Source organism: Poecilia reticulata, linkage group LG16 (assembly GCF_000633615.1).
Source record: "Poecilia reticulata strain Guanapo linkage group LG16, Guppy_female_1.0+MT, whole genome shotgun sequence".
NCBI lineage: Eukaryota > Metazoa > Chordata > Actinopteri > Cyprinodontiformes > Poeciliidae > Poecilia > Poecilia reticulata.
In genome coordinates this window covers 21,716,816-21,741,215 of record NC_024346.1, presented here as the reverse complement: position 1 = coordinate 21,741,215, position 24,400 = coordinate 21,716,816, and the positions used below count along the sequence as shown (strand labels likewise).

At 37.3% G+C, this 24,400-nt stretch overlaps 1 long non-coding RNA gene across 4 annotated transcripts in view; it reads right to left on the bottom strand.

Moving 5' to 3' along the window:
* Window positions 1–4,589: 4,589 nt before the first annotated feature.
* The window catches only part of LOC103478381 (uncharacterized), a 117,609-nt gene continuing 97,798 nt past the window's right edge, over window positions 4,590–24,400 (bottom strand). For 3 of the 4 annotated variants that reach the window (XR_001777393.1, XR_001777394.1, XR_001777395.1), the window contains one exon: window positions 15,089–15,139. This is a non-coding gene — a long non-coding RNA (uncharacterized LOC103478381). Of the gene's footprint in view, window positions 5,172–15,088; window positions 15,140–24,400 lie in introns of those variants that run through there. The other variant, XR_001777396.1, reaches the window with a different exon arrangement.

The following is a 24,400-nucleotide window of genomic DNA, read 5'->3' as shown; positions in this document are numbered from 1 at the left end:
TAACTTAACTCCAGAAAAATTTGCTTTGACTTTATTTGTTTTTAAGGATTACTTTGATTGTAATTGACAGTCAGTGTAAATGTTATGTCATTAGCAATATCATTTCTTTTTCTTCCTGAGAAATGCATTGATGTATTTAAAACACTTTTCCACTTTACATGCTTCAGAACTCAGCAGCTTTACATACGTGCATGTCAGTGACGTGCGGTCAGGAAAAATAATGTATAATAAAATCATTTATTAGATATTTTCACCCTGTGGTTTGTACTATAAAGTACCTATTTTTCCATTTAATTTTACTAAATCTGATGTTTTTTTTCTTCAAAATCGCTGAATTTTCGCATTTTCCCATTCAAATGGTTAGAAGGGAAGCCGGTGAGGCAGCAGTGAGCTGAGCCTCACCTGGGATTGCACAACCTCTCGCTAACTGCGCTGCCTGCTATTCTATTAGAGCTTGCTCCTCCTGTCTGTACGTCGTCAATGAAATGGCTAAAAAAACATTTAATGTATGAACTGATTTTCCATAATTTAGCTTATGTATTKAATGTACTGTGTTTTTATTGTCACCAACTGTGTGTGYAACGTGTTTCGTGTGCTGAGGAGCGATCAGAACGGCAGAGAACAGATTCGAGGTGAGGCAGGCAGTTCTCTTGCCTCATCGCTGGGGGCGCTCATGTTCCCAGATATTGTGACTCCAACAACTGTGAGACAGTAACAGCGATGTAGCCATGCAGTAGCTGCGCTGATACAGAGAGCGAGAAAGACGTGGTTTTGAGTTGTACTTTAACGGTTTCTCCCTTTGCGGTTAAGCACAGCACAAAATTAATAATATCTACATGTCTAAGTTTGATTGAGATAACGGAATTATTCTGTGGCGGCGGCGCGGCTAAGCATCACATGTTAAAGAATAGTCTTTTTGCCCTCCAGCATTGTACGCATGCGCAAAATTTCCTTATGTAAACAATAACATGTAGGGGTCTAGATTTGTAAATCCGATTATAATCAAGTCGGTGCCTCACCAGCTATGAACCTCACGACACGTCACTGGTGCATGTCCTCAAAGGACTGTGGCAGAATGTATTGATGAAACTACGCAATAACAAAAACTAAAATATTAATGAAGAGCTGTCTACATTTGATGAGAAAGCCTTAAGATTAAATATTGAACATCTTTTCACACTGATGTAATTTGGCGCGATACAAATAAAAACAGATTTGATTTTGTTTCATAAAAAATGTTAAAGGAAAGAGCAGATATTTTGAAGGTTTGATATCTGTGGCCCGCTAAATTGAAGAGGGCCACACAGAGAATTATGATGGGACCAATTTGGCCCCCGGTCCTTGAGTTTGACGTGTGTGTGGGGTTTACACAAACACAAAAATGCCCATTAAAAAGCACATAAGTTTTCTGAAACTGCAGTTGTGAGCCATTTCTAAAAAAAAAAAAAAAAAAATATGCTGTCAACATAGTCCTTGTTCTTATATGCACATGGAAGCAGATACTGTAAATGTTTCATCATCCTGCTTTTCTTTTTTCTTATTTTTTCTGTAGAGAAATCAAAACGTTTCTCGCTCTGTGTCTGAGCGTTGCCGAGATCCACATAGACGTGGAAGCACACGTCCACATGTTGCCGTCAGGCCTGTGATACTCACCGAAACCTACCAGCTGTGCTTTTCATCAGAGTAAAGGGGATACAGGGTGTGTTAGTTTACGACATGCAAGGACACAAAAATTGGCTGCCTGTTTGTTCGTGGTGTTCTAAAAGGCTCAGATCTTAAGTGTTGGCGATGCTGTTCCTGTGTGTCTTCTTCCTCTCACAGCACAGTTTTGTTCGCCCCTTTGCTACAAAGGTTTATGTTCCATTTTATTTGATCCCACTTGCGACAACAATCTCCCACCCACAACTGGTACATTTAACTCCAAACTGAATCTACAGGATGACAGACATGGTAATTTTTTTTACTTCTCTCTCCTGTTTTGTTTGCTTTATTTCAAGCTGTCCTCTTCATTGTCTTTGTCTCATGTTTGTGTTTCCCATTCCATCCCCGCTTTCCTGTCACATGCTCATCGCTTTCATTCTTAAAGGGGGGCTATTGTGCTCTGCTCTGTACTGCTCTGACCTTCCTGTTATTTTGCTGCTTTTTTAGTACCTCAGTATCAGGTGCAGTGAGTGACAGTTATTGGTCTGGTGTCAGTGGTTCAGGCTCAGGCGTTACCTCTCTTTAAGGCTGATCTCATTTCCTGCACACTTCCTCTGGGGGGTTAACGGCTCGTGTACTTACACATATCCTGGCTAAGGTACATGGTGGGGAGAACAAAATAGACTACGCAATAGCCTAGCCAGCAAACAAGTGGGAAATTATGTGTATTGCAATCCAAAGTTAGCTTTTTCTGAAATTGAAAGAGTTTGTGATTTTTTTTCTTAAAAAACATGAAAGAGAAACAGAAAATAACAGATTATGAGTTCAATTAGTTGGAAGAATTGTGTGAAACAATATCCTTAATTTCTTTTAAAAATATTTTTTAACTCAAGCAGCAAATGGAAGACAAAAACAAATGCAATGAAAAATAAATATATATTTTTTTATATTTTGCAAATACAAGCAGTATTAAAATATCAGGTGCTGGTCACTTCAATCCTTTGCCTATTTGTAATATTGTCGTTTAGGATGTCAGTTTTTCCAAGTATGTATAATGGATTCTCTGTGGTGCAGATTATTTTGTAATAACTATGCATTGTTTTGTAGATATCCTATAGAAATTTTCTGAAATTACCTCCTGTTTAGGGGCATTCTAACAGCGTCAAAAAGGTAACTGTTCATGAGTGAAATCTACATTTAATCACATTTAGTACAAAGATACTTTCATCAACCCCACATTTAATTATTGTACTTTCTTTTGCCAATTCTTCAAAAAACAGCCTGTGGTCCATGGAAGTTTTCTTCTCTTTGGACAAAAACTAAATAAGAAAAAAAATAATTTGGATGGCTAGCTTTCCCAAAAATGTCGTCAAAATATATTATTGTGATCATTTTCCTGAAATAATATATTGTATTATCTTGTCACTCCAAAAAATAAAATAAAAAATTATGTACATGTTCATAAAGATCTGCAACTTAACTTTATTTACAATCGACTCATTATAAGTGAGGATGACTATAATGAACAGGCGATTTGTCTATAGTGTGCCCAAACATATATTTTTGTAGTTCCATTAAAAGTAAATTTTGTTTTTCTGCCTAATTTTGTTTACACAATACCAGAATGCAAAAACACCAAAAATATTTTGGTGTAATGTCCGAACAAATCAACCATCGCTAATAAAGTGGAAGCTGAAAATGACTTGCCTGTTCGATTCACAAGCAATTTAAACCAACATGTAAAATTTGAATTTTCTTATGAAAACTTGAATGATGCCGCAGTATGTTCTTGACATCCTTAATATACATTTTTTTTCTCTTTAAACATTGTAATGTATAAATCATGCTTACAACATACAATTTGCAGTATGTAGTTTCTGCCCCCAACTCTTTGATTTTCCTCTCTGGCAGACTTGCTGAGGGTAGCGAGCTGAGTGAGAGGAAGTGTGATAAACTGAGCATGGAACATACAGAAGGGGCCCTGTCTGGCTACAGTAGCCAGGGTTAGTAACCACAGACAAAGATGGAGAGAGGCAGATAGCAGGGGCCTAAAACTGCTTGCTACATTTGTGTGACAAGACCAACCCCAGCTTGATGTTTGCGATACCCTACCCTGCTAAAAATGTTTTCCTGTGTGAAGATAACATATTTTTCTAGGGGCTTTCTGCCATTACGTACTGCGGCTATTTAAAGCGCTTAACTGGGGGGAATTATTATTTACAAAAAGAAAAATATTTCCTTAAAATTTGGCACAAATTTACTTACAAGTAAAGACTGTTGGGTTAATACTGCACAGCCTGCATATTGCAAACTTTTAGTGTTGCAAAGACCCAAGAGCACTAATGCATGTGTAGGTACCATGGACATATTTGTTACACTGAAAAACTTTGTATTTCAGTATGTGAGACCAGAACATTCTTTGCTTTTGTAAAATGTATGACACTATACAGTTGAAAACAGAAGTTTAAGAAAACTGAATAAAAATACATGTTTTTTTTTTGTCATTCTGACCTAAGACAAAAGAAGTTGGATCTAATTTGACTTCACACAGTGAAAGAAAAATATATATTTGTCTTTTCATTCATGTGCATCAACTTCTGGCTGTAACTGATATTCATGATATTCTTGTTATAAAATAATGTTTTTTTGCATTGTTTTACTACATTGATTTGTGATGGCCAGAAATCAAAACCGACATACAAACTTGAATAATGGTCCATCTATTTAAGAAACGTCCATGTCAAGAACTCTGAGCGATGCTTTTCCTCTCTTCATTTAGCATCCAGAATTTTCCTGCTCTGTCCTCATGTGACATTTGCAGTTGTTATCATGAGCTATGTTTTCACAAGTCCTCTGAGCAGGAAAGAAATCTCTTTGTACACCTTTATATTACATAGATTTTTCACAGAGCAATACAAAGTTCATTAATAATCCATGCTGCAATGATAAAAGTTAAACTCTTCACATTTTTATTGTTACAAGAGCCTGAGTTTAGGCATATTTCTCCTCTGAGCAATGCATATTGCATGAGTGCATGTCCTTAATGCTGTTTTTGCTCCCCAGCGACCGACGTTAGACAACCTCCATTATAATAGATGCAATCCAAGCTTATGATGTTATGCTCTGACCTTAGCTTCTTGAATTTATGGAATCTTAAGTAAACGGCTTGTCTTGTATAAACAGGGACAGAGCCTTTACATTGAGTTTCATGGGTTAGATTATACACAAAAAGAAAATAAAAACCATATCTTTGTCTTAATTTTACAAGCTTGCAAATGCAAAGCCGTGCTTTACTATACAAAACATGCAAAACCATTTGAGACCCATTTAACCACTTCTGCTCAGCTGTACAATTTACACCACAGGATGATGCTAAATCTTCAAACATACAAACATGCACAAAAACAAATTTCCTTTCATCTTTTCTTCTGTTTTTCTTTCCCTATCAAGACATTTTCCTCTCTATCGGCATCTTCTCTCTCCCTTTTTATGCAGGCTTGTTTTTTAGATCTTCACTCCTCCGGAACATGCTGCAGAAAGACATACACAAAGAGAGAGGTATGAATGCAGGTACTAACAGATGTAATGATGTACTTTGTCTATCCATATGCTGACAGAAACATTTTTTTTGAGAAACATCAAAGAACTTAAGTATAACTGCAAATCCCATTACTCCCAATTCCAAGTTCAAAGACCGGCAGGATTTGATGGTGTATATGCCAAGTTATCAGCACCAACTAGAATAAGAGGTGTGTGAAAAGTACAAATAAACTCTCCATATACATGTTTACAAATGTGTGTACGGTGCAACCATATTAAATTTTTAGTTCAGGGTTAGTGAAAAGTCTTTAGTTTTCCCACCTGGAATTGTAACTTCAGGAAAATCATGTAATTTTTTTAGCTTTAAACTTAAAAATGTGTACTTCTGTGTAAAAACAGAGTCCATTATTAAACTGCTTACTTCGACCAGACATGCTGTATTAATGGAAAATGTCGTCTTTGTTTTAAATATTTGACACAGCGCAATGCATATTGAAAAAGTGAAGCCGTTGTACTGCTGCTCTAAAGTGTTTGTCATTATGGTTGTACCGTTTCTTGAGGTTGGACTTCTGTGAAGTCCTGCATAAGACAAGTTATTTGGAGGAGGGCTGTTAGATTTCAGTGTGGTTAAAATGTTGCTAGCTTTGTTCTGACATCCAGAGTAGAGTCACTGTTGTTTTGGAATAAAACTCTTTGATAAATTGCTTTGTAAGTGGAAAAAAAATACAAAACAAAAAAACAATTTCCATCTTTAGCACATTTCATTGGAATAATGAGAGCCATCAACTACAAAATCAGTTTTGATTCTGGTGTGTTTTTTTCCCCTCAGGGTATCTGTCTCTGTACTGGACACATGATAAGTACCTCATATTTTTTCCTACTCTGCATTTTTTTTACAAAAACAAAAACAAAAAAAGCTTAACCATTATCTATTGCCTTGAACTCTGTGAAAAGATAATGGCATTAGAAATTCTTGGAAGCTCACTCTGGGAACATTGCTCAACTGGAAAGTGTAAGCTCCGCTCCGAAACAAGCCCGAATGTCTCTGTGAAATGAAAAGAGCCCCGTAAATCACCACTCTTTAATACTATGTCATTAAAAAAAAAGATCTGACGCATAAATCACAAGTAGTCTGCATTATTCCCAGGGGGCATGTGTGCTGTGCTCTGTCATATTACATTTCTTCCAACGTGTCAGCATGGCAGACTTCACATCTGGATCAGCATTATTATGACAGTGTGAATATTGAGCAGAGTATGCTGCATCAGACACTATTATGCAGTGCATTTAAAATACGTAAGGCGTACCTTATGCCACGACATAAATACAAAAAAAATTTGGTGGAGTTATTTACACAAAATTTTGCGCTGAGTTAATTTATTTTACAATCACAAATTAAAGATAATATCCTCAAGTATAGACACAAAAGCTTGGAAGTCTTAATGAATACTATACATCTTCATAACTGGGTCTCGGTGTATTAGCTCAGACTGACGACAGGAGATAAAGTCACAAACTCGAAAAAAGTAGAATAGCACTTGGTAAGAGGCTGGTTTAAGCAGATGGGAAATAGCATGGCATGAAATCATTGATGTTGCTGCGTTTCTTTTTTTTTTATGTGTAAAATGGAGCAGGTAATTGGGGGTTTTAACTGGCATAAGCTCCAGTAGTCTGATGAGAAAAACTGTACCACCACAGCTTCCCCTATAAAGACGTCATGACCAAACGAGCCTGTAAAACAGAATATATTGTGGAAGTCATCAAACTTAAATAAAGCCAGATATTCATGATTTATGCTTAGAACAGCAATTAGACAAAATTACCCACCAGACTGCCTTGCTCATGTTGCAGACAGTCAGACAGTTCAGCTATATCAGGGTGTGTCATCGAACTGCGAGCGCTCCAGCAGTGACTCACCGTGACAAATCTGAATGCTCGAATACAAGAACAAAGACGGTTCAAGCATTGTATTGTCTTTAAATTTCAGAAATTTAAAAGAACATTTCGCCTTTTTAAAATCTAATTCATCTAATGTGTCTTTTGTGACTCTACAAAAATAATAGAAGCAATATTCAGGACACTTGGCACGTGTGTCATCTGAATGAAGTCGTCCACTTTATAGTCATTCAACACTCTAAAGTCTCAGTGCAGTTTGTGAGTTGCATAGAATAACGTAGACAAATATATGAGATCAATGAAAACAAGGAAAACGGCAAAACAACTCCGGTTGCAGCCCTGTTCTGCCCGTTTCCCTTCACTGTCTTTCTCGCCTTGCTGTTTTCACTCCCTTGTCCTGCTATTCCATTTTCAACTCATTTTTGCTGCCTCACTTTCTCTCCACCGCCCCCTTCATTCTTTCTGTCAGTCTCTGTCTCTCTCTCTCCTCCCTCATGAGCAGACAGGCAGAGACAGAGAGACTGTTGTTGTGCTTGCAGTCTGACACTATCAGCTCATAAATCCCTGTCAACAGCTTGTATGCCTCCTCTCCCCTTCCCTCCCCTCCTCCCCTCCTCCATTCCTTCCTCCCCTCAGTGGTGAAGGAGTGGAGGAACCCGGTGACCCACTGGTGGAGGCTCGTCTGGCACAGACAGACAGATCAACCTGCTCTCTCTCTTTGGTACATTTCTTCTTTTTTTTGCTGGCTATAAATAGTTTCAGTTAATTGGGGAATTTTTTCTTTTTTTTTTTTGTTTCTTTTTTTTACGCCAATGGGTCTGAACTGTTAGATTCCAAATGCATCTTCAGGCCTATATTTTTATTACATTTCAATGACTCAGACTGAGTCACTGAGAGGACCGCAGACTCCAGCTTCCGTCTCTTGAGATAGTTCAGTATGGATTTTCATGCGTATTGATGAGTCTCATTGTCTCTATGTGGGGTCTTATTCCATACATGGGCTACTCATTTCTCTAAAATGTACAAAAATATGGCTTTTTAAAAAAAAAAAATGTATTTGCTGATACACCAGCCTAAAGCTAGACACTTTACTTTCAAACAGCTAGAGAAGAGCCAACCAACCACATTTTTGGGTCTTTGACATCAATCTTCGTTCTTCTTTAAAATTAGGCATTTTCTTATATTGCATAAAATCCAATACTTAACTTAAAATTGACAAAAGAGAAGAAATGTGTGCTTAAAAAAAAAAATTGATGCAAAATAAAACATTTGAAATTACATCACTCACCAATATCATTCCCGATTTTTTAAAGACAGAGACAGCTAGCATAATGTTCTGACAACCTATCAGATGAGACTTAAATTGTCATTTCGTTCTAGATATATATGCGGACCCAACATAGCTACAGTCTTAAATAAACCAAGTCTTGCTCCTCCTGAGGATGTTTTTAACCCGAGTAGTTTGCTAGAAGGCAAATTATTTTAGTTTTAATCTAATAACGTCCTGTGATTCGTTTTGTAATATATATGAGTGTTGTCAAGAAAAGAGTACAAGTTGTTCTGCTTGAACCTAGCACTGTTTTGAGCATAAATAACCACTGATGTTTGGGCTGTGCTCTGTGACACTTGTACATTGTGAACTTTCTGTGTATATCTGGGTACACAGCCATCACTGCCTTCCTAAGGAAATAAGCCATTGAGTGTACACATATAAAGAGAAAGCTGTAATGCTCCACTTGTGAAAGTAAGTCTGTAGGGCCTTTCCTTGCCACTCAGAAGATAATTCTTAATGTTACACTACAGGAAAGGTCATATTAAACTTAATTAACTGATGAAGAAAATCAACCACTAGGTGTCACAAAAGTCACTTTTGTCAAAAAGGTGTTCACTGCAAAATAATGTATACATATACATGGAATGGACGCTGAAGGAGAAAAGACTAATATGGGAGATTGAAAACATGAGTGAAATCACTCTAAATTAGGTTAAAACTACAAATAAACTTCTTTTGAATCTTGTTTTTTATGTCACATTTCCATCCCTACTTTATCCAGGCATGGGTGCTGCCCATGCCTGGATAAATGAGTTTATTTTAGTACATTAAAAATATTACAGAAAGAACATTTTATGCACACAAATTATTCATTTCATCAAGGGGTTGGGGTGGCATCTACTCTGTCTGCAGCTGCTGTGTGAGGACTGGGCTGCCTGTGAGTGCTTTGAGTAGCATCACTCCCTTCATATTTAGAGGTATGAAGAGGAGTCTGAATAATCGCTAAAGTTGCCATTTTGTTGAATCGTCATACATCAAATTTAGTTCAAGTCTAAATTTACAAATTTCCACTGCAACATTTCTCAGAGGTGCAAAACATTTCTTTTTGAGAATCAGATGATTTTTTTTGTAAAAAATAATAAAAACACAGTAGAAGAATGCACAACCCCAAAATCGTTGCTGAATCTCACTGAATGTTTGTAACATGCTTTCTAAATATCCTAAATTGATGCTTGCTTTCTTGCCGAGAAAGTAACATTGTCATTTGCTCAGAGAATAACTGTTTCTTTTATGTCCAATTAGAAACACCTTAAACAGTCATTTCTCCCCAATTATAAATAATATATTCCGACACACCCAGATCAGAAGGATTTCACACAGGTGTGGGCCAACATCAAAAACTTCTCAGACCGTAGACAAAAAGACGAATGTTGTGTCTTCCCATTATTCCTCCACCTCTGTGTCTCCCTTTCTCCCTGCCTCACCTCTCTTTCCCTCAGGCAATGTTTGCCGGCAGACAGTCACTGACATTGGTTTCCTGTTGTTAGGGGTAAACACCTGGTTAATGAGGTCACGCAACACACCAACAAGAAAAAAGAAAATGCCACCGAGTCAAAATTCACAGCCCTCGCCCAGTGCATGAGGATATATACGACAGACTCATAATCGGGTCGTGCAGCCACATACAGGAGGCACAGATACATGGTGATAAACAGAGAGGCAGATCTTACAAAGCAAGCGTCGACATGAATGCATACAAACACACACAAAGCTGCTCATGCATATGCTTGGCACAGACTGCTAAACAAGCATTGAGCCAACCAGTCTGTGTGAATTGCCACACACAGGCTTGTTAAATTATAAAATCACACACAACACAGCGCTGAGGTGGAAGAGAAAGACCAAAAGTCATGACATGTTCCATTCTTTTTATCATCCCTAAACTGTTTATTATCCACATATAGAAACCAACTCCAACGTCATGGTCTGTCGATATGCTGCGTTTGAGAAATCTTGAAAAATGAACAGCGGAAGTTCCACTCTGTGATGAAACGTAAAGCACGGAGCCATCTGTGAGTGCAAAGGCCTCTCCGTCTCTGTGGGGGGAACATTTCAAGCTGTACCTGCTCTTGTACTTGCTGTCCAAACAGCTGCCTTTGTTGCTAATGTTCTCAAAGTGTCAGGACAAGAATGTCGTCACAATTTCAGTTTCAGGCAAAACAGAGGGGCCGAAGGGGTGTGAGGGCATGCACGTGGCTGTCAGTAACAAAGACATGTCAACTCTGAATGATTGGCCGTGGAAACACAGAGTGAAGCGCCGAGCTTTTATGTGTGATAAGAAGACAGAGAGTTCATGTTATTTTTTGCTTGCTCAACAACTGTTTGATGAATGACTTGTACTTTTACTCTGACAGGTTTTGTTCGAGAACATAAGGTCAAAGCAGAGTTTCTGTTTACCGAGGATCACTGACCAACCTCCAAACATGATGTACATCACCTATGTGCATGTCTTGATATAGCCTGTGTGGTTACCTGAGAAAGCCTAAGGAAAACAACAGCCCAAAAGGCCATGTCAAAGAGGATACTTACATGACGACCAACTACATACAAGTTAATGAGAAAAGATTAGCCACCCCCTATCAAGGTTATTTACCCTGACATGGTAGGGGTGTAGTGGTACGCAAAAATCCCTGCCCAGAACTTATACTAGCGTTAAAGTCTCAGATTGGTCTTATTTGGGTATGCTTCAATCAAAAAACATTTAAAATATTTTGATTTCTAGATTTTATTTGGTTTTATGATGTTCTAAAACTTAAAGTAGAAACCTTAGGTTTTTTTTTGTTTGTTTTTTCAGTGAATAAAATGGTATAAAGCTGGCAAAGCCAATGTCTATCTGTTGATTAAAGTATTTCCACCTTTTGGGTTTAACTGTAGCAGCATGTGAAACCTTTTCGTTCGCAAACAGATTTTAGTGATAGATAAGAGTCCTCGCCGTTTCATTTTGTGGTCACTTTTTTAAGGTTGTGCTACAGAATACTGCATAGGTACCGGTATAAAACATGCTGCATGTATTCAGTACCGAGTTTAATTTCACTGGCTTTAGTCTCTTAAAGACAAGAACTCCATTACGTAGAACCTGCTTGGCAACAGAAAGTTTCAAAAAGTGACACATTGTTCCCCAGTTTAAAATACAATTTTTGAAGAGATAAGAATGACTGTGACATGTATCAGTCAGGAGAGGAATTCAAAGACATTATTAAAACATACACACAAACACATGCGGAATCTGTAAAGAATTATATTTTTTCTGCATTTTATAAATACCAGAGTAGTAGATAAAGGTAGTGAGGTGTCTTTGTATTTTGAACATATGAGAATCACATTACTTTAGTAAGAAGTTCTCCTAATTTCACATCTTATGAAGTAACACAAGAATAAACGCCAAACATGGCTGACACAGAACTTGACAGATCAGCTGCTTTACTCTTTCACCAGAAATATCACTTCAATGCATAAGTTCATAGATGCTTATTGTAGCAATCTGTTTTAAAGTTGAGAATTACTATACTTCTAAAGGAGGCACTTTTTTACATGCACACATAAAAAAAGCAATAATGAAATAGTTAAGCCTACACTTGTAAGAGACTCTCGTGCTCGAGCTCAAGCTGTCGTTTTCCATGAACCTGAACTGAGAACCCTTCAGTTATTGATTGTGTCATGAGTCATGATTTGTGTCATGTTTAGCAAAGTGGAGAACTGTCAGTCATATTGTGTAAGTAGGCGTATTGTGTAATTTGAGAAAAGTACAGGTCTTGTCCACTCCAACATGGATATTCCGTAATATGAAACTTAAATGAAAAATTTTCTGAGCCATTTGAATCTTCTATCCATCAACAAGTAAAGGTTTGGCGAAATAAACTCAGAATTTTGTTTCCAATTTAGTTTCAACTTGGTTAGAAAAACAAATAGACTTTGACTGACCCTTAATTTCTGTGCTAGAAGCTACACTTACTATGGAGCCATTTTGGTTACTTTTTCAATGTCAGTCTAGTGTTGATCTGAGTCTGTTTCAGTTAAACTTCAAATGTCAGCAGGAGTGTCAAAGAAAACACAAACCAAAAAAAAAAAAAAACAACTAACAAATTGATATGAATTCATTCTATACTGTATAGAAAGCCTCTGACAGTGCAGATTTCAAAATTAATTGTCAAAGGACACAAATCTGAAAAATCCTTACAAAAGTTTTTAAAAAATGAATAAATTAAAAAAAAAAAAACATGCCAAGAAATCTACTTGTGTTATGGTCTGTACAGTAAGTGTGTAGGAAAATATTGAATTTTAACTTTTTTTTTTCTTTTACTAATATACTTAGAAGTAATGTGACCTACTTTTTGTCTGTTTAACATAACGGTATACAGCTGATAAAATAATTTTTCAGTGGAACACAAATTAAATAAGTCAAAAAGAATGAAGCATAAACAATGACAATGAACACCAACACCTAACCATGTTGGTCATTTTTTAACCTAACAAATCAAGTTCAGTCAGCTTAGTCACAGTCGATAGAGATCTGTGTGGTAATTTTACTTTATCTTAAAAATAATTTCTAGTGCACAATATCATAAATTAAAAATCACAATAGGAATTTGAATATGACTGCAAAGTAGATAATTCCCTACTTAATTAGTTGTATTGTAAATAACATGACTATTTAAACACAGTTGTAAATGTGTCTATTCATAAGGCTCTAAGATAAGACATTGTTTTCTTAGTTCAGACCGACAGTTCATCCCCACACCTTTATATCTCAAAGACCGATAACAAGTTAATAATGAAATCTTTCTGGTCTGCTCTGTCAAAACATTGTCTCAGAGGCACCAGAACCCAGGTGATTCACCAAAGAAGGTAATTTCACAAGTTATTCCTGGAAAACAAGAAGCAGCCTGTATGGCATGTGTCATATAAGTGACAGGGAAGCCGGTGATGAATCATCAGCCCTGTTAGACAAACGGTCTTTCAGGCAGTTTCAGTCAGAGTTTGATTGTCAGAAGGACAATCTTTTCTAATTGCTGTTAACAAAAACACTGGTTGTGTCTTTGTCTGAGTGTGGTCCTTGCATTTATTTGCTTTTGCAAAGGAAGTGGCTGACAGTGAAAAATGAGACCAATTTCAGTTTTAATTGCCAGTGAACAAATGGCCCAAAGTATTTATGAGTTTTGACCAGAGGGACAGAGGAGAAAGCTTCCAGCATGAGAGCATTTTTCTTATCTCAGTTTTGAAAAAAAGTGACATAACATGACTGGAACCACTTTGAAGTTAGATTTGTAGTATTGTTGGAGATCAACCAAAGCTTTGAACAATGAAAACAGAATAGGCAAAATGAAATTAGTTAACAGAGCCAAAGGTAATACTTTTTTTCTCTCTCTCCTTTTACTATGAAAATAGCCTTGCACAATGTTTTGATATATTTTTTGTGACCAAAGTTTTTTTTTTTGTTCTAGCTTTCAACATGTAATTGCTATACATGAGAAAATCCAACCATAGGACATGATGGAAGGTACAAAAGAATGACAACGAATTGAATTCCATTTCTTTCTGTTTTTTAGGATTTTAAGCCTTTATTGTCAGACAAAGAAAAACAAAAACAGCTGTGAAGTAAAGTTTTATATTTTTTTCTGTGGACAGTTGAAATCTGCCCATAGAAAACATATTTTCTTGCAATGACAATATGGAAATGCTGGGTTTGAGTTTTACGTTGGTCTGACAAAATCTCCCACATTGATCTAAATGTGAAGGAATATCATTTAACATTTATGAGAAACACATTTTGATGAGCTGAATTTTTTGTATTGTATCTTTGTATTTTTGTTTGCGTTTACATAATGATCAGCAGAGCATAAGCTAATCAGACTGTATACACCGTCTCACTACACCATCTATGAATGGCCTCAAGAGATCATTAACTAAATTAATAATAATAAAAAAATCAAGCATTTGACTTGTTGAGGTGAGGGATTTTTTTCATCAATGCAGACACAGTGTTTTATATATTTGTTTTATGTCAATAATTACCTTTAAAATTGGGTCAATGTGTAGACATGTAAGTATAATGCATACATTCAGAAGCAGTCGATGTGCTATTTTTCCAGCCTAATTGTTAGCAATAGAAAGATGAAGAAACATCAATCATTTACCATTTTATTTTAAAAATGATAAACACACGCACAACTAACATGCAAACACACAGGTTCATTAACACATACAACATAAGTAAGGCAAAATTTCCCACATTTCAAAACACAAAAAGGGCATTCAGCTAGTCTTTACTTAGTGACATACAAACCCATGGGAAGGTACAGAGTTGGAGCTGAGAACAGTGTAATTAGAGAGAAAGGAGGAGACAGACAGATAGAAAGAGCTTAACCCGAGGCACAGCAACAGGAAGAGAGATGGGGGGAAGGAGAGGTGACAAGGTTGAGAAAAATCTTCCCAACCTGAGAGAGAAAGGGGGCAGAGAACAAGAGAAGCAAGAGGCAAGTTGAGGATTAACGTGATGCACATTATTTATGCAATTATCTGAGAGCGTGCAGAAGCAATGAGCGATAAGGACATAGGCTAAAAGAAAATATAGCCAGAAAGGGGATAAAGTGAAATGGAAAAGAAAGAAAAGAACAAAGCAGCTGGATGTGTTACTTGAATAAATTTTCTGAAAATAAGAAAATAAAGCGGCATCATAACTTGCCATCAACTCCTGTGTAGATGTTGCCGCTGAATCTCAGTCTGCCACACCTGAAAGAAAGAGAAGCGTGTTTACATTCTCAGATTACATGCACCGGTTTGTGTTTCTGCTCTCAGGTTCAAAACGAAAGCTCACCCTGTGCCACAGGAAATGTTTATTTTTCCTGTGAACAATATGCATGTGACAAAACGCCAAAGCTTTATTAAAGTCAAGTCCAGTGATAAATGCTGTGCCTCTGAGATGAATAAGGGTCACCGTACCTTTCCAGCACTCTGTATGTTTTATTTATGTGAAGTCCCCTGCAACAATAATGCTCCCTTTTAGGTCAACTAAATGTCATGTGCACAACTGTTTCCCTTGGTAGGTATGTGCTTGTGTGGTGGAGGGTCTGTGTGTGTGTGTGTGTGTGTGTGTGTGCGCGTGTGAGTGTGCGTGTGTGTGCGTGTGCGCGCGTGGGGGTGTGTGTGCAGGCCAAGTGATGACACTGACCTCAAAAACTCCACCTGTTATTGCTGAAATGCACCGCATTTGTGGCCAAGATACATATCAATTTGACAACTCTGCAGTAGCAGAGTTTCTGTAGCATACCCAGACGGAACATATGTTTCAAATTTTGATTGTTGTTACCAATATTTTGCGTTATATGGCTGACAGCAATGTACTCGTCAGTAGCAACGTACATGTGAATAAACCTGAACCTGAACTTAGGATGATGAAATGTGCACAGCGCCTTACAAAAGTACAAAAGTGCAGATACAAAAGTATCTGCACCCTTTAAACTTTTTTGTATGTTATCTTACCACCAACTTCACTGTATTTTATCTATATTTTAAATTGTGGATCAAATAAAAGTGCGTAATTGTGACATGGACAGACAGTTATTGTTCACAGTTTTAAAAATTGAAAGTCATAGTGCGTATCGGTATTCAGCTTTCCTGAGTCAATCACATTTTTCTGCAAAAACCACTTTAGGTCTTTGGAGTGTAAACCTCTGCTTGCTTTACACACTTAGATACCGATTTTATTTTCTTGCTGTTTGCAAAATAACAAAAATGTTTTTCAGTATAATATATTTTTCAGTAACCACCGTTTCTATCACTTTCTTTAAGGGTATCAGAATAAAGGGTGCTAAATACACTTGCCCATCATACTTTTCAAATTTTTTATCTGTAAAAAAATCTTAAGACTATCATTTCCCCTCTGTATTGGTCTGTCATGTACACTCCCAGTAAATTATATAAAGTTATAAAGTTTGTGGTTGTAGCATGACAAAATATGCATAAAATGTGAACAATGGGAACATTAAATTTGGTCTTCAGCTTTTTTCACTCTGCTCTATTAAATTATATCACTTTTTTCTTTTTTTTTTTTTTTAAATTTTTACCATCAAACTAAAAACAAAAAATCTAGAGGAGATGTAACATCATAAAATCTTTGTTAACATAAAGTCACTGCAGTCAGGTTCACTTTCTTCCTGTGCTTCATTTACCTCTCCAACGCCCAAGAGCCTTTTGAGAAGATGCTGATACACAAATTCCCATGGGCTCGTTGGAGTGGACCAGAGCCAGCAAGCTGCAAGCAAGCATTGAGGCTGCTGCATCTGATGTGAACACAAACAACCTAAAAGCCCACATTCACACATCTGTGTGTACAATTGTGAATGTGTTTGGGGTTAAGTGAAGAAAAGTGAGAAAAAGTGGAGGGGTTGGAATTAGAAGGAGAGCATATGCCTGCGTGCGTGCGTGCGTGCGTGCGTGCGTGCGTGCGTGCGCGTGTGCGCGCGTGTGTGTGTGTTCGGTTGCAACCGACTGGAGGGCGTCTCAAAAGTGTTACAGCATTAGATTTATGAGGGCATTCACAGAAACACTGGCAATAAAACAAAGATCTTGGTTCCTGTCAAAAGTTCATATTAGGTCCTATTGTGGCAAGAGGGAAAGGAGGCAGAATACAAGCTTTGTGTGAGAGAACTTGGTACAAAAGAAGGAGGTGAGACAAGAGGTCAAGAGAAAAGACAAAGAGCTGAAAAAAAATGCCAGAGAGCAGAGGAAACAAACGGAAAACATTTTCAAAGAAGGGGAGAGAGAAAACATCTCATGACAAGCAAAATGAGGAAAGGAGCCATGGGGAAAAATTCTGAGCTACCAAGAGAAACAGTCAGCAGCTCTGCTCCCCCCTTCAGTTCCTCCACCCCTTGGTTTTTAGTTGCCAAGTCAACACCACATTATGGGTCCCTGGGTTTTTTATAATGGCTGGGTGTGTTCTGATCCTGCAGTAAAGCCATCAACAGTCAAATTCCAGTCTTAATTAGTGGTGGGAACAAGAGTGAAAAAAAAAGACAAATCAGCTGAGGAACAATTAAGAATTGCAGAGGGGAAAAAAAACCCCTGTATTTTCAGGCAATATTTGAAATGATGGGATGGGATTGTGATGCATCAAACTCACAAGACTGATGCTTTTAAGGAATGCCACTTTTCAGCTCTCTGTCGTTTCAGTTAAAGCTGGGAAATAAAACTACAACTTTACAGTGCTTTCAATCTGCACTTGGTGGATGTCAGCGGTCATATCAGCGAAAGGCACTGGTTTTAAGTGGTTTCACAATAAAATGACTTAAAATCCTGCACAAAAGAGTCATTTTGAGATTAAACCAAACAGGGAAGGGGAAGTTAGCATGTTTATGGACTGTGGAAACTTTTTCAATAAAATTATCCATACTCCTACTGATCTATGCTTTGAAGGGATGAGACTATTAATGTATAGTAGGTTACTTACAAAGGTCAGCCTAGTATGTGAAAGGTTTTATTTTACACATTTTTACAATGTTTTACAGTGTTATAAGTCATTAGTAAACTTTACTAAGTAAAGTTTCTGTTGACACTTTAGCTGAAGCACATACACAGAGGAGGTGACACATCTCAAATATAAAAGTACAATGTAAAAAAAAAAAATAATTATTGTGGTTGTGGCAAAATAATACAGGCCTAATTAACAAAATATGTGAATTTTGTGGGGGATTTGACATTGATCAAAAGGTTGAACAGAAAATGTATCCGTATAAATGTAAGTACAGATAGAATCACTATCTTCACATTGTTGACAAGCTTTGTTTTGTACTTTTGCATTTTTTTTTCTTGACTTTTCACAAACCCCACAACAACCTCAACATTGAAGAATGATAGACCTGTACTAGCCATTATGAAAAGCCATTTGTAATGGAAAGAAAACAAAACCTTTAGCAGCTTTTTAACAGTTTCTACCAAGGTTGCACTGTATTTGGCCTCTTTCTTTTTTCCTGTGAACTCTGACCTCCTCAGTAAAGAGAAGCATATCATAACATTGCCACCACCACGTCAAGAAAAGATGTTACAAAAAGCCAGCAATCCTTTAAATCCTCAATTAAATATTATCTATCTTCATGCCCTGCCATCACAAGGGAAGATAGAAAATCCATGACATGTTGACAGGTATAGGAAGACATTTTTGGTCTCCAGATGAGGTGTTTTGAGTCACTACACAACACCATACAGCAAAAAGGAAGAAGAAAACTATTCCAATACAAGATGCAAAAGCTGATTTAGATATTTCTTTCCTTGTTTTGGAGCAGCTGTTTGGCATTTCGCTTTATTTCACTGTGTGTTTTCTCTGTCGATGGGTAAAAGGTTCTGTGCCAGAAGCAGAAAGCTGCACGCACTGTAAATCACACAAGACGTATCATAGCTTTTGAGTTTGTAGAGCTGTCAGTTCAAAGGCAGACTCTTACATGTGGCGAAGTGATCTGGCAGTATAGAGTATCATATACAGCCTGGAACACAAAGCCAGGGTTTGCCTCTCTCTGAATCTTGACATCAGCTGCAAGCACCAGTTTTATATTTTTAACATTCAGCCCAGTGCTTGGAAAGATTGAACTTAGATCGTCTCTGGAAACATCATTTATATTTACTTTGCACTCATCCACCAGAGCCCTCTAACTTGTAATTTCCAGGAATCGACTTTTACTGTAAAGCAGCTCCTTATGTTATGGTAGAAGTTAGATGTGCTGACCAGCTGCATCACCATGATGTCAACGTAGAGGAACTCAACTCTGTCCCTTGAGGAGAGAAAGGGTACATTTATATTTGATTGACAAGTGGTGAGTGAGTTTTCTGAATGCAGAATGCATGCTGACAGCAAGGAATAAAGCAGGCAGAGGGCTAATTGTGATGGATTGGCTTTACCTACTGAGCAATTACAGTGAGATTAATTGCTTACTTGTCACTTCACTGGACTGTTATTAGCCAAGAAAGCCGACTCTGGAAAGCATTTTAATGTGAGCTAATTGACATAATTGTTCTGCAGATGACAGAAATCCTGTGGTATTACAGAACATTCACTTTTCCCTCAACGGGTAAATAATAAACTTAACAGTAATTGACAAAATGTTGCAACTCAGAGAAAGGATGCATCAGCAAGAGGTGACAACCAGCAGGCAAAATAATAAAAAGAAAGGCAAAAAAAGGGAAGAAAAAAAGAAGAAAAAGTGTGTGTCTCTCTGCAATGTGTGTGGCTCTGTATGTCTGAACAGCATGAAGTTGAGGTCATGGAAACTTAACTGTCTGTGTTACGGCCAGGGGATTAGCCTGGACATGCCCTCACATTGGCTGGAATGCCTTTTCATCCCACAAACACACATGATGTGCACACTCATGCAAACACAAGGTCAGGTGGGGTAAGTGGAGCTGGGTCTGAATGACCTTGCAGCACTGCTTCTTTTAAGCATGGAAGATGTACAGTACCCTCAACAACTACCGTTCCGTGGGTAAAAATACTGCATGTAAAAGCACTAAAATAAACACATTTTTTGTTTCATCTGTATATTCTCAAAAAGAAAAAAAGAAAATCATACTAAAATTTGGAGATTTGTGCAGTTTCTTTAAAAACCTCAATTTTAGAAAATTGTTTTGAAGTATATCACCGGTGCCTACAGGTGGCAGTTCTAAAATTAATGTAAATGAAACATGTTTTCAATTTGAAATGTTAAAGTGAGCATAGTGTCAAGGGAACCATCACATAGTAAACAGTAAGTTCATGTTCCTCTGGGGTAAAAATCTGATGTGACACAGAGGCCAATCTATCCTTGAAGGTCCTCAAAATGGGTAAGACAAGCGTGCTGGCAGTCAACACAAAGTGTGTTGATCTTTATAGGTCAAAAATTTGCTACACAAACATGGCTACTAACCTAATCATAACCCATTTTTACATAATCTTGAAAAAGTATTACCACCATTTTGAAACTTATGACATTTTCTTATGTCACAATCACAGACCTTGAACTATTTGAACTTTAATTTTGCATGATAGACCAACACAAAGTATCATTTAGTTGTAAAGTATGAAAAAAAAAACAATGTAATTTTACATAATAAAAGCTGAAAAGTTTTCCAAGCATTCGAATCAACTTTGCACATCTAAAGAGGGAAATTAAGCACAAGCACAGACAAATTAGATGGAGCGTGTCTGTGGAAAACAGGTCTCAAGTCTTTTCAGTTGGATTTAGATATGAGCTTTGACTGGGCCCTTCCACCGTAACTCTAGTTGTAATTATTAGCTTAAAACTAGATACAAAATACATTTTGATCCCGTTTACTTGTTTCATCTTCTGCTTCAGACTGATTTTAAATGGCATTTTAGTTCCAACATGCCTTAGGCATAGTTTAATGTATAGTTAATAAAATGTGCATAATAGATTCTGCATTAGTGAGCATGTGTCCCGTTGAGCACTACACAAACTCCAACAAGATAAAATCCACCCACCATCTGGAAAAAATTACAGTGTGTTACAGTTAGGCATATCTTTCCCTCAGTGAGCAGGAAATGGCTTATTTCTCCCGAGCACAGCCAGTCCCAGCTGGGGAAGTGGCTAACCACATGAAACTAGTGCAATCCTGTCTGTTTACACACAGTAATTTGCACAGGTGAGAGAGCTAAGGCTTCTGGGATGAATGCAGTGGCCTTGTTTAGACCCTACCCGGAACCAAGAAACTGACGGGATTTTTGTGGAAGTCATGAATTCATTTCTTTCATCAAATCCAGAGATGGATTTGTTTAGGTTCTAAATTAAATTTTCAAAATGAACATTTGATTCAAACGGAGTTATTTCCAGCTGAAAGGTGTTTGCTATTAACTTGGAAATATGTGGACTTTTTAATCTGATTTTGGCTCATGTGAATATATGAAGGACACCCACACACAGCAGTTTATTAAAATACTTTTCAAACTACAGATAAAAGTGACTTTTTCTTTCGACATATGAATAACCAGAGGCAGAGCAGTGGATCAATCGTGTGTCCATTCAAACTGAAAATGTAATTGGTTTGATCCTGATGCAGGGGTTGTTGGAGGCTCTTTTTCATACATAATTTAGAGTTTTGAACACAGCGTTTCATTCAGCTCACAGTCCGTTTACTAAAAAAATAAGTCTGTTAGGCACCACAGTTATTCAGTTGTTGTGAAACATATTTAGTCTTCCTTGTTTAGCAATTCATCTACAAATTCACACTTTACACATTAAAATAACCAATTACTTTAGCGATCTTATGGATTATGGATGGAAATGGAAGCATAAAAAGACAAAAAAAAAAAAAAAAAAAAAACTCAGAAAATGGAAAACATGCCAGCACCACACAAAGTAGAATAAGGTCACACTTCTTAATTGGAAAAATTCTCGGCAAACTAAAGAAAAACTTCAACATCTTCATACAAGCAAATGTCACTCATGGTGTTTAAAACTGGTCCAAACCTTTGCTGGAAACTATCAAAATCATTTTTAGGAAAACAACAAATACAGAATGTTTTACTTATTTTCTTCTTATAAAACAAAAATAATTGAAAACAGCCTTTATTTTATCTTAACCCTTGAGATTTTGTTGCACCGGTAAAGAAAATCACAAATATCATATGGCAATTACCATTGATATGTAGATGCAATTAAACCTAGGGAAATTATTTATTTTTTAGCACTCATGACAAACTTGAGGTTAGACAGTTACTTTAGAAAAATCTACAAAAACAGTCTGCAATAATTCTTTGTGCCCAACCAAGAAAACCTGGAGCCGTTCCTTTCTTTTAATTTCCTGTTTCGATTTTTATTGGAGGTTAAAATATTGATCAATTTAGATTTTCTTCCATCATTTTACCCATAATTTCTACCGGCTGCATTTTTGCCTCTGATGTGAGGTTACTGCATTTTGTGCCAACCTTTCCCAGACTCTCCTCTCCTCCAATCTTCTCTCATCATCTGTCACAGATGCAGCCATCCCTGAAATTTCCTGTCCCTCTTTAGATGTGATTGTTAACGTCCACTTGCCATATCACAACGACTGGCCTTGATGTTTCGGACTACTCTCCAACGTTTTGCCATCTCCCATCTTCTAAAGGTTCTTTATCCCATTTGTGTCCATCTAGGTCCTCCGCGGCAGGAATATTCCGTAGGCTTGGTCAACTAGTTGTTAAATAAGTTCAAATCTAAATCAAACTATGTGCTCTTACAATACAACCTGTTCACAACACAAGTTAGTAGCAGAAGACTAGATATTTATTTCTTCTTTTAAACAGCACACTTGTAATCTCTTTCCAAAATGCCACCCTGTCAGTGAGTTAAAAGTCATTACAAAAACAGCAGTAATATTTCAACCATAAACTGCTCTCTCATTGTTTCCTATCATGTCATGGATGTTTTGGCATAAAAATACAAATTTCTAGAAAATCTTTATATATTTGTTTTACATATTTGTTAAACTGCCACTATGTTGTAACAGTATGGAACAGATAATCTGTGGGGAAAAAGAAAAAAGAAAAAAAAGTCAAGCTCCTCTGCTTTCTCCCTCTGGTCCTACAGCCGTCTGCACAAATACACACACACACAAAAATAAATAAATAAAATAAATAGGAGAGAGGAGGAGGGTCTTAGTACTGTCAATCATGCTTCTGTATGTGCTGGTCACCCTCCTCCACCTGCTCTCTGCTGTGCTACAGCTACTTCTGTGATCTTAAATGCAAAAGAATGCATTGCAGACTGGCACGTCTGGTGTTCGCTACGGTGTAAATGTGGAGGAAAATAATGCTGGATTCTCATTTACGCAAGTCAGTGTTTCTTCCTACACTATTAAATCCTGTGATAGACAGTTAATAGTTACTCAGGAAAGTTGTTGCATTTACACATGGAGCATCTATGCATAATAAACAGTTTAACAATGCGGTCTCCCCCTTTGTTTCTGTTTGAAGAAGAAAACAGCTTAAAATACACAGAAGTTGTGTCACCGCAAGTAACCAGGCAAATGTGATCACACACGATGCAACTTTGTATGTGAAGGGTAGTGTATTCAGTGAAGGTATACAACAAGATGCACATACACACGCACGCACACACACACTCGGTAACACACCCTGTCAAACATCCATCTCCCACTTTAGTATTTTTTTTTTCTGGCTTATTTATGCAGCCATCCTTTCAAATCTAGCTCACACCCGCTCGTCTCAGTGAGCAGCTGGCCTTTCTTTTCAAACCGTAAGATTTCATAGACCTTGAGTAAAAACGGAAGAATAGGCGAGAGGGAAAGAGGGGGAAGAAGAAAAAAAACACAGCTAAGGTAATAACCTGATTTTGCCTCAGTTGGTTTTGATTTGGGAAAGGAAGAGTGTGTCAGAAAAACAGCAGGCTCTCTTCTGTCTCAGTTCCATGCCAGATTTTGAGAGGGAGAAGCGAGGAAGGGATGGTGACGCAGAGCAAGAGAAGGAACAAAACGAACAAAGATGGAGAAGGACGACGGATCGCACCCATTTGCCAATAAAATTAACTGAACTGACACAAAGAAGGCACATATTATTGCAAATATGAAAGTTCTATTGAGGGAGACTTGAACAGGAAGATAGATGAGGAAGGTGGGAGGGTATTACCCATGAATGAATTTTTAATAGCTCAGAGATCATCTGTACCCAGGAGCTCAAACAAATATAAATCCTACCTTCCTATTTGAAACGTCTTTTTTTTCCAATGTGGCAACATTACTTTTTGTTTTTTCATACCAGGGTGAATTTTAATCATCCTGTAGACATGACACTCAAAAGATTGGAGAGACACTGAAAGTAAGAGAGGCAGGGACGGAGAGGGTTATGGGTAAATGCAAACCACCATCGACACAGACACACTTGAATCCCCCCAAATACTCCAGGTGTCTGTATTCACACACAAGGACCATTTGAATTTTAAACTCCTCCAAAAACATGTGTCAGCCCTCACCAATCTGTCATCCTGCAACGCCCTCACAATAGCAAGCTCA